Below are 10,860 nucleotides of genomic sequence, written 5' to 3'. Positions count from 1 at the left end.
AAAGAATAGGGTATAAGTCCTTACATTTCTCTTAAATGTTTAATCTAATATGTAGTGGGGGGTCCCTGCTTCATCTCTCTCTCAGCTAAGGGGTACTTGGCCAGAAAAACATTGAAGACCCCTGGATTAGTGTATTTGGTCCTATGTTTGTGGGGAAATTAAACAAGGGTATATATGTTTTCATCTTATGGGTATCTAAGGGTGTGCTTTGGCATATTGTCATTTGATGAAAAGTTTTAAATAAAAAAAAGCAAAAACAATGTAGCCATTTTGGCCACACTTAGTTTTCAACTGACCTATAACTGTTTCACTCTATTTAGTCCATGAAAAGATTTACAAAGCTTGAACTTGCCAGCACCTGCAAGCAATTCCAAACTTTCTTCACAGCAGCATTAACTGCTAAAATCTGCACTCAGAAAGTCTATTTTCCCGTTCAGGGAGCATTGTGTTCCTCCGGTAGGCACTGCTAAAGTCAACGTAGTGGTTGACTGTGGTTACATCAGAGGACGTGGTTCAGTCCCTGGCATCATTATTCAGGCAGCGCAGTAGATTGAGCAACACTGGAATATTGATGAGTTCTTTTCACTCATGCCCTGGGTCTCTCTCTCTCTCTCTCTCTCTCTCTCTCTCTCTCATACGCATATCCAGTATACATGTCTCATATAGTTAGGGACCAGTCGAAATTTACAGAAGGGTGTCCCTGGAGGAAAATAGGGGAGGGTCATGCCTTTCTAATTTTAGTCCAAGGGAGGGTCAGCAAATTTTACTTTGAATCCAAGGGAGGGTCATGCAATTTTGAATTGATAAAATAGTCCGTTTTTTATATACCTTTTTAGTACAGCAGAAAAGTGGTCAGTGACCCCTCTCTATTTCAAAGTACACCTTGGTCTGTTTAGAATCAATGACGGTCATTAACAAGCCATCAATGCACAGCCAGTGTGAACGACCCAGTCAAATCTATCAGCGTCTTAACGATGGTGGTTGAACAATTAAGAAAAACTTCAACAGGCGTTAGGTATATTGGAGAGATGCATTATCCCATTTTCCAACACAGAGATATCCTCTTTTAAGTGTGTTGCTCATAGAATTACATACACCAGGTAGGTTACAATGACCAATTTATAACTGGATATTCATAATCATATGGACAGTTGTGTATAGATGCCAGCCTAGCTCCACACATAAAAAAAACAGAATAATCTGGCCATAATTGATAGCCTAATTTGTTTTATGTTAGGCAACAGTGTAGTCACTGTAGTTAATAATTAAAAGGGCAGAGTGACAAAAAGTTGTAAACTACTGGTTACCAAATACTCAACTTTCTTCAATCTGACCAGGATTCAATGGGTTTACCACATGTAAGTTGAGAACACATCCATTATGCCACCACTACTACAGACACTACACTGTGCACAAGACTGGCTACTGTAATGTTCTAATCAATGTGGAACAGGGCCGTGTAGAGAGTGCTGAAGGGGCAGGTGCTCAAAATGTCCACGAAAGGGCACATATGCGCACGCCGATTTTTGGGGTGGTGTTTTTGTGGGTGTCCCTCGTGCCATTTCACACCAGAAATGTAGTATGTTGGATGTCTTATGCTAATGGAGCAAGATGTTCCACAATAACATGGCCCATGTCATTACTGCCAGTACCCTCTCCTCTGCCTCACTGAGGGTAATGGCAGTAATGACATGGGCCATGTTATTTTGACCAAAATTTTAAAAGTTATATATTTGAAAGTAATGTAAAGTATGATGTGAACATGCATGGTACATCATTATCAGATTATCCTTCAACTTCTTGTTTATGCCCCAAAATGACTGGATCTGTTTTGTAGCTATTTGTAGCAATTGTAGAAATGTTAGACCTTAATTGCCGAATGTTTAATATTCTAATCATGTATACTTTATTTTAAAATATTTTCCAAATATTTTACTAGCTTGTTGGACAGAATCGCCAATTTTACACCCTTTGCCCAGATGTCCCTAGTGCCCAGCTATCCTGTTATCCCTGCATCATACCACAAACAGCCTAACACGTTAACTTAACTTTAACTTGTTTTTTGGATTGCTTGTTTATCTCGCCAAACCTGGCAACATTTAGCGTCACAGAATCTGCGACGCTAAACGCTCTAATGTTTTTTATATAAGTGGTGGCAACATTTTGTGACACCACACGGGTCTTCCCAACAATAGCTAAGATTGAAGTCAGTGTGAACATGGCCAAATAATAACTTAATAGCCAAACTAGGTCTAATGAAGCACGCTAGCATTTAGGCTAACCCTCCTGCCTGAGGCTGCAGTACAACTTGCACTGTCTGTGAATGAGGGGAGCGCAGCGGAGCACGGTTACTGCGGGGGGGCGGGCCGTCTCCCCATTCGTGTCGCCATTGGCTTAAAGGAGTGAAGGACAGCCAGGACAGCCAATGACACTTAGGTGTCACTCAGGTGTCGCTTAGGTGTCGGACTAGGTCTTAGTCTGTCTGTAGAGCCGCCAGCTTTCAGCAAGCGGCTAATAAGCATTACTATACGTTCTCATTACCATGTACAAATTTAAATAATTAACATTTCTCTATGTAGCCTATTGGCCATCATTCCCATTGTCATCAATACTATACTTCAATACTAATGATCACATAAAACAGATAAGGCAGGTGAAGATCAAAATGTACTAAAATATGTACCTGCACAACATTTGAGGTGAGAAACTAATGCAGCATGCAGTAACATGCATGCTTCAGCAGTAGCAGACCAGGGAGAAATCATTCTCTAGCTACAGCCAGGAGCCAACGTAATTATCACATAGATTGGAAATAGGAACCTGACTCTGTACAAACTAAGCTAAAAAAAAGCTAGCTAATCTGCACAGATTACGTGAAGTGTAAAACTTAAAGCAACAATTTATTGATTGGGGAGTTAACTTAACATGCTTGCTGCCTGTATCAAATCAAGTTGTTTGCAGATGCAAGGATAACTAGACGCGTCGCAATTCAGGGCAATTGCAAAGTGTGGTTGCGCCGACGCCGGTCGCGGGTCGTTGCGTAATGACCCAAGGAATGTATGGAAATTGAAATTTTGATTTTACGACCTACGGTTCAAGAGTTATAGGCCAAAAGGTAAAGTGGGCTATTATAGCGCCACCATGAGGCCGAATGGTGTAATAATTGTTTCAATAATTTGGCAATAAACTATGAACCTTCCCTCAAAGTCTTGTAACTCTAGCTCTTACGGTTTCTGAGAAAAAAATACTTGAATTTTATTTTTTTCACTTTTCCATTAAAGTGGATGGGGACATTTAATGCACTAATAAATCAATATCAATTAAACTATGCACCCAATCTCTTAGCCTTATGCAAGTGCACGATTCCCGGTCAGATATAGCACTAAATTGGCACTAAATTGGGAAAAATAAACTGTGGGAGGAGTAGCGGCCCGAAGTATTGTTTATCTATAAATAAATAAATAAATAAAGTATAAGGAGTACTATAGTGGCCCTGTTAGGGCAACCACACTAATGAGGTGGGAGCAGGGGTCATCACCATGGCAGCTTGTGATGGACATTTTCATTAATATTTCATTTTTGCCACGGACATGCAAAATAATCATTGTACCAAAAACACAGTGGCCTAGCCCTAAATGTATACTAATGGACTCCTAATGTGTCATAGGGTCTATTCCAATGTGCTGCACATAAAACAATAGTACAGTATGTCTGCTTTAACTACTGAGCGACCAACAAATTAAATCCTAATTATTTTGGATAATAATAGTTGAGTCTCATCTGTACAGACAGTGCTTCAACCTCAAAAGGGCCACTTAGCTGCAAAGGTGAGTGGGTGTGTATTATACATCATATGGCTAATATAGAGATTGCTGGCTTCTCAAAAGACAGTGTTACATGAGGACAGAAAGAGATCAAGTTCTACCAGCTAAACCATTTGGTTTGGCAAGGTACGGTAGTGCATTCCATTAAAGGTGTAGTGAAATGAAAAATATGTTTTTCACACTTTTAGAGCATATCCGTGGTCATCATATGGGCATACCTAACAATAGATGCCCAAAAAAATGAAAAAAAACATTTTTGTGTATTTTTACATCTAAAGTCCCTAAAAAGCCAATCTTAATTACTTCCTGTAAACGAAAACGTGCTGCGTGATGACATAACGCAGCCTTCATGAAAATAAATGAATCTTGATTACATGCACCGGTTTGATTCCCATAGCTGCACGTTCTTCAAACACAGCTGATTTTAATTACAGAGATACTCCGTTTTGAATCTCATTGAAGATGAGTGTATTACTCATTTTAGACTTCATCTGCACACTAAAATATGTATCTGAAAACAATATAGGTTAGAAATAAGCCAGGTAGTAGCAAACGTGCTTCACTGGCCGTCTCTCTCTCACTTGTAAACAAACACTAGCCGTGTTGCACGGCTGAAGTGATTGAGATCCAACGTCCCATAGCCTGAAGGGATGGGACCTTCTGATTGGTTTAGAGTCGTTGAGCCGACGTTTCAGGCTGAACCTTCAAAATAAAATGACCGAAAATGTCACTTCAGTGCGTCTTTAAGGTGATCAGGTATTCTCTGTTGATGAGAAAGTCCAAGGCATGCACATGTAAGACACACCCTACAAGCTACACTTGATTTGTTTTGATTTATTAGACATAAATAATTGCATGGTAAATGCTTCTCACGGAAACGTCAAGGATGAAATGCCAATGGAACACTGCAACAAGGAAACTTGAGACAAAAACAATATGCACATGATGAGTGATTAATGAAGGGCATGCCAGGATTCTAATTGAATGCAGTGTCACAATAGTTTATTGCGGAGGCACCTGACTTTGATCAGAGGTGAGCTAACTTTTAGGTTGGAGGAGGTCCTAGGCTGTGGATGGAGGGTTACCATGGATTATGATTGTGGAGTGTTATTATAGTTATTATAGTTGGTATACTTGTTATTATTGGACACTTTGAAACACTGTCTCTCAACTAACGACAACCAGCTTTACTTGTCCAGTTCTGCCTTCCTTTGCCTTGGTAGCAAATAGCTCCTTCAGGGGTCATCAACATGTCCGTACATGGACAAACATGTCCGTGGCAAGACTTGTCTATGTCCGTGGCACTCTTTTTTTTCCTTTTTGTTTTTAAATAAAAATATATTTAGCCTACATATTATTCATTATAATGTAAAAACATGTTCTAAAATACACAATTGAATCTTAAAAAAATGTGTTTGAATAATTTTAGTGACTCATAAAGTGTCAGGATGACATTCTCATTAATATGATGCAGGAGATTTGTGGTAAGATTACCTGTCAAATCATCCGTTCAGTCCTCTGTGGGATACTAGTATTTTTATTTTTTAAGACAATGGATTAATGGAGTGTATGAGGTGTGTCAGACAATGAAACAATTAAAGTCAACGGTAATGTGAGTGACCACAGTGAAAATGGTGCGGGAAAAGAGCAAAAAGAGAAGGCATGTCATCTGTTGAGAAGGAGCACCGAGGGAAAGGAGGGCAGAACTGGAGTAAAAAAAAAAAAGTTGATATTTACAAAAGGGCAATTTGAGGCAAAAGGGCAGGTGAGCCTGTCACATTAACGAGCGTCAACGAGCATCAGCTGACACACAACACCTCCCCCCTGCAGTGCTTTAAACTGAAAGTGACTGGAGTCTGTTTCATTTCTCTCCAAAATACCTTGAATACGATGGAAGACATGATTAATAATTACTGTGATTATGATAAGATTTACATTTCATCCTATAACTTCCACCGGTTTTAATTAGAAAAATAATTTAAAAAATATTACGATACAGTATGACATCATGACAATACCTATCGTCACATTTTAATACCACAATAGGCTATATCGTGGGACAATATGTCGTGACACTCACTCCTAGGCGGGGAGGGTTAATTATTATTTTTTAATCACTTGGGGAGGGTCATTGATTTTTTTTTTAGTCTAAGGGAGGGTCATGGCAATTTAGATCAAGGTACATACATTTTCTCCAGGGGTACCCTTCTTTAAAAATCGACCTGTCCCTTAAGAAGACCTGTGGGATTACACCAACTCCTGAGAGACACAACAAGTCTATTTTGATGACATCCGATCTGGCCTACACACTGTACTCTGAGAGTGTACAAATAGGGTTTAAAGCAAAACAGGGAACCATGTTTTGTCCATGTTTTGTTTGAAACCCTATGTACTTCGTTGGGGTCTATATTAGGCCCCATCCCCTTTTCCCTATAAATGAAATATCTTAGCTGAAAATATTCCATCTAAGCTCACTTGTTGTGAGCTTGTAGATCTGCAATTTTCACCAAATGTTCTCCCCAGACTAGGGATGCTGTAACCTCGCATCACCTCGTCTTTCCACAGGGCTGCTGGGGTTCATGTGGTTAAAGGTAGGGTAAGTGATTTTCTTTGGTTGAAATAAGTCTTAAATAGCTCTATATTATGATAGTACTCATTGCTATAGAGTGTTTGCTCGGTAACTCCACGTCTCTCCAGCTCTTTATTACAGTTTTTCACAATTGTTAACACACGTTTCTCAAAACAATAACGGCTTTCTCAAAACTACACACCAAAACTGCAAATCTCACACACAACATGCTAAACCCTACTCTCCCTTTGCAAAATGACACTTTGCCATCAAATCTTTTAACTGTTCACAAAATGGAACTTGTGTTTTCATTTGGTACACACAGCCATATTTTCAAATGACACACACACAACATGCTAAACCCTACTCTCCCTTTGCAAAATGACACTTTGCCATCAAATCTTTTAACTGTTCACAAAATGTAACTTGTGTTTTCATTTGGTACACACAGCCATATTTTCAAATGACACACACATACCATTCATTGAGTACACACAACTAAGCATTTGCTGCACACTACCAAACATTTACAGCACACTGCAGGGCAAAATTGAAAACACAATCATATAAATAGAACACACCATATGAATGACAATGACTCTGGAGGATGAGACATTTCTCCTTTTGTAAAATGACTCAGTGTAGGCCTACTTTTTTCATAGTCAAACATAAAACAAAACACAAATATGCAGCCAAAAAAGTTTTATTTCTCGACATGATTTAGGCATCATGCCTCCGGTTCATGTCTGGCCAGAGGGCCTCATCCACATCATAGGCAATGTTCTCCCTGTCCAAGCAGCGTTGGAAGAAACGCCTCGAGTGGCGCATGAAGCCCTGACAGGCCTCAACAGTGACTCGATTTTCACGATTTTTGTATAATGACATTTTTCAATTTTGAATTGGAAAAAAAACATGTTTCAATCGAGAATCGTTTGTTTTTAAAAAATCTGAAAATAATTGGAATCGTGACCCCAAGAATCGGAATCGAATCGAATCGTGAGATAGCAGAAGATTCACAGCCCTAACAGTGACGTCGCCACAAGCCTCCTCCATGGCCTGGAGCAGTAGGACCCGGCTCTGTGGGTTCCGTTCATATACCTTCCACCTCCAAGCTCAAAATAACTCCTCAATGGGATTCAGGAAAGGAGAATAAGGTCGAAAGTACAGAAATACCTGGGGTGGTCCTGGAACCACTCACGCACTGGAGCAGCCCGGTGGTGCAAATTGCTCACCAGACCTGAATGTTTAGAGATTTGACTATTTGTATGTTGCAGATTGATGCTTTGAGATTTTATGTGAGAAGTGTGTGCAACAACTGAACATTGTGTAGTGTTTGGACAACAAGGTGTGTTGTAGATTAATGCTTTGAGATTTTATGTGAGAAGTGTGTGCAACAACTGAACATTGTGTGTAGTGTTTGGACAACAAGGTGATAATGTAATTGACATCAGAGTGTAAAGAAGGAAAGTCAGAGTCTAATGCAGATAAAGGAGTGTGAAGTAGTGCCAAATTGGGTGGAGCAATTAGTACATGAAGTTAAGGTTGTGAAAATTGTGCCGAATTTTGGCTTTTTGTGTGTTAACAATTGTGAAAAACTGTAAACAGAAAATGCATTTTCAGGTCAGGATACCAATTTTATCCAATCAGGATAGAGAACTCAGACAGGATACAGATGAAACAAGTGAAATTGGAAGTGATGACACAAAGAAATGAGCAGACACGATTGGAACTGGAAGACTATAAAAATGAAGCTGATAAATGGGTACTCTCTCCTGATTGGCTGACATTTTGTGACCTACCTGAAAATATATCTTCTATTTATTAAAGAGCTGGAGAGACATGGAGACCCCATGTTAACCTTATCCTCAACTGCTGAAGATAAGAAGAGACACCTAGGACAGGAAAAGTGAAAAAATACTTTTTGATAGAGATAAAAAAAACTCCTGTGTGTGTGTGTGTGTGTGTGTGTGTGTGTGTGTGTGTGTGTGTGTGTGTGTGTGTGTGTGTGTGTGTGTGTGTGTGTGTGTGTGTGTGTGTGTGTGTGTGTGTGTGTGTGTGTGTGTGTGTGTGTGTGTGTGTGTGCCCTGTTGCCAAACCCCCAAATATACTGTAGAGTTGTTCAGAGAATCCTATAGTGCCTCTACAGTATAGATACAGGGTGAAGGGACTTAATGCAGCCAGTTCTCAGAACACTATATTATAACTTCTAGTCCCCAGACTAGCTGCACAATATTGCACTGAACAGCTTTGCAAAAGGAAAGAAAATAAAAAACTCCATTTCATCTCCTGTCAAAGTTTGCAGAGAAAATGATGCTGACAATAAATAAATAAACAATAAGCATTTTGTTCTTCCTTTCCTTTCATCCCACTCAGTGTCTCAGAGGCAGGAAAGCAGCCGACCTGAGCCAGATAAGAAAGTGAGGAAGTTTAGCAAAAAGAAGAAAGAAAAAAGAATCTATGACCTTTGATGGAGAATGCTCTTTTTAATCTTTAAAATACATGGGAATAAGGGAAAGGGCATAGAACACCCTTTCTGTCACCTAAGATAGGAAACCAAAAGATGAGAGAGAATATTATTAATGTTATAGATATACATCTGACTCTTCCTAATTCTCTTAACTTTGCCTTACAGCATCAGAGGCCTTCAAGGGCCGTCAGTGGTGAGGAGCTAAAAGGGTCATTTCAACATCCCTCATTGTCCATTGAGACCACTTTCTATTATTTACCAAGGTACAGTAAATTCATGAAATGAAAGAAAATACACATGAAAATGTAGTTGTTCATGTGAATTGTGTTAACAGCTGTACAGACTCACCAGACCAGCAACATTGTGAACCAATGCACTTTAAACATATTAAGAAGAAAGATTAAAATATAGAAGAGTCATTTCCAATTTCTAGTTAGAAACAGAACTAGTCGATTAATCTTAAGAAAACGTATAAAGCATCCATGCATGAAACATCAGCGTGTGCTTGAAGAAATTATCTTTTATAGAGCTGAAGAAAATTATCCTTTATAGAGCTTTATCTACAGTATGATTGGTTTGATTTGGAAATTATTGTTGTAAAACGTTTTTTTTTTCTTTTACAAAATTCTATGAATATATTCTGGACAGACTAGTTAAATGCCATGCATAAATGAGAGATAAACAAATTAAAACTGATTTTCCTGTTGTGCTTCAATAATACTTATTATTGTTGTGCTTTAATAATACTACAACAAACATTTTACATAATCTCTTTACTGTGATTGATTATAAACTAAGGCAAATGTATAAGTAGGTGCATTTGCATCATTTTACATCGACTTAACTGAAGAAAAGACCAGCCATACATAAGAAGTGTCATGGAAGGACTATTATCACATTTTATGACTATATTAGTTATTACAGTACTTTGGACAGGATGTGAAAAACAGATAATAAACACAGATCAAACAACACAGCAGGATATTATTCTGAAGGAGTGAAAGAATTGGCCTATGACCATAAGTATCAGAGCCACATTCCAAGGACATTAACACACACACACACACACACACACACACACACACACACACAGAATTAAAAACAGAATAGCCATAATAGCTGATCTACAAGCTCACATTGCGTGCAATGTGTCGTGTGCCAACACGGTCTCACCCTCAAAAGTCATGTTGTGACTTATTGACCAAACGTCAAATGGTGACTTGAAGGGGGTACACTTTCAGTCAAACGGTGCCTTGCACTTCGGCACTCCAGGAATGCGGAAGTCCAGTTCTCAGAGTTTTTAACAGTCTGACAAAAAAACTGTTAAAGCGATGGAGACACACGTCCGAGTTATGTCAGAATTGTAACTCATATTCCCCAAAAGTCAACATGTGCCTTATTTGACACCCCCCCCCCCCCTCTCTCTGCACGCAGAGTGCTTCTCCAGAAAAGCAAAAGTGTATTGCCCAAACCTGAGCAGCAAACCTTCAGAGAATTCAAAATTGGTATAACTCCCCTAATCTCAATTGGTGCATAATGGAGAGCCACTCTGCATGTCCGTCATCTTTGATGGTGCTTTTCTGTGTCCCCCTGACCTCTCGTTGTCCTGATCATATAAAAAACCCAGTTGTACTCTCCACACTGAAAATCTGGAACCAGTTTAGGAAACACTTTAGGCTTAAGACCGCCTCTCCACGCAGCCTGATCTGCAACAATCACCTATTTAAACCATCCAGCTCAGATACATCTTTTTACTTATGGAGAGAGAGAGGTCTGGCCTGTTTCTCAGATTTATATTTAGAGGGCTCATTTGCCTCCTTCAAAGATCTCTCTGTGCTAAGTTTAATTTACCCCCTTCTCATCTGTTTTGTTATTTTCAGGCCTGCGACTACGCTTGTAAGTCTAATTCAGTTGAAGGTCTTACACAGGGTTCATTTTATTCAGTTCAAGGTCTTACACAGGGTTCATTTTACAAAAGCAAGACGTAGCAACCTTTTTCC

This window comes from Gymnoscopelus microlampas, assembly GCF_963454915.1.
Source record: "Gymnoscopelus microlampas genome assembly, chromosome: 9".
Classification (NCBI taxonomy): Eukaryota; Metazoa; Chordata; class Actinopteri; order Myctophiformes; family Myctophidae; genus Gymnoscopelus; species Gymnoscopelus microlampas.
The sequence above is the reverse complement of the archived record's forward strand: the minus strand, read 5'-3'. Positions refer to the sequence as shown.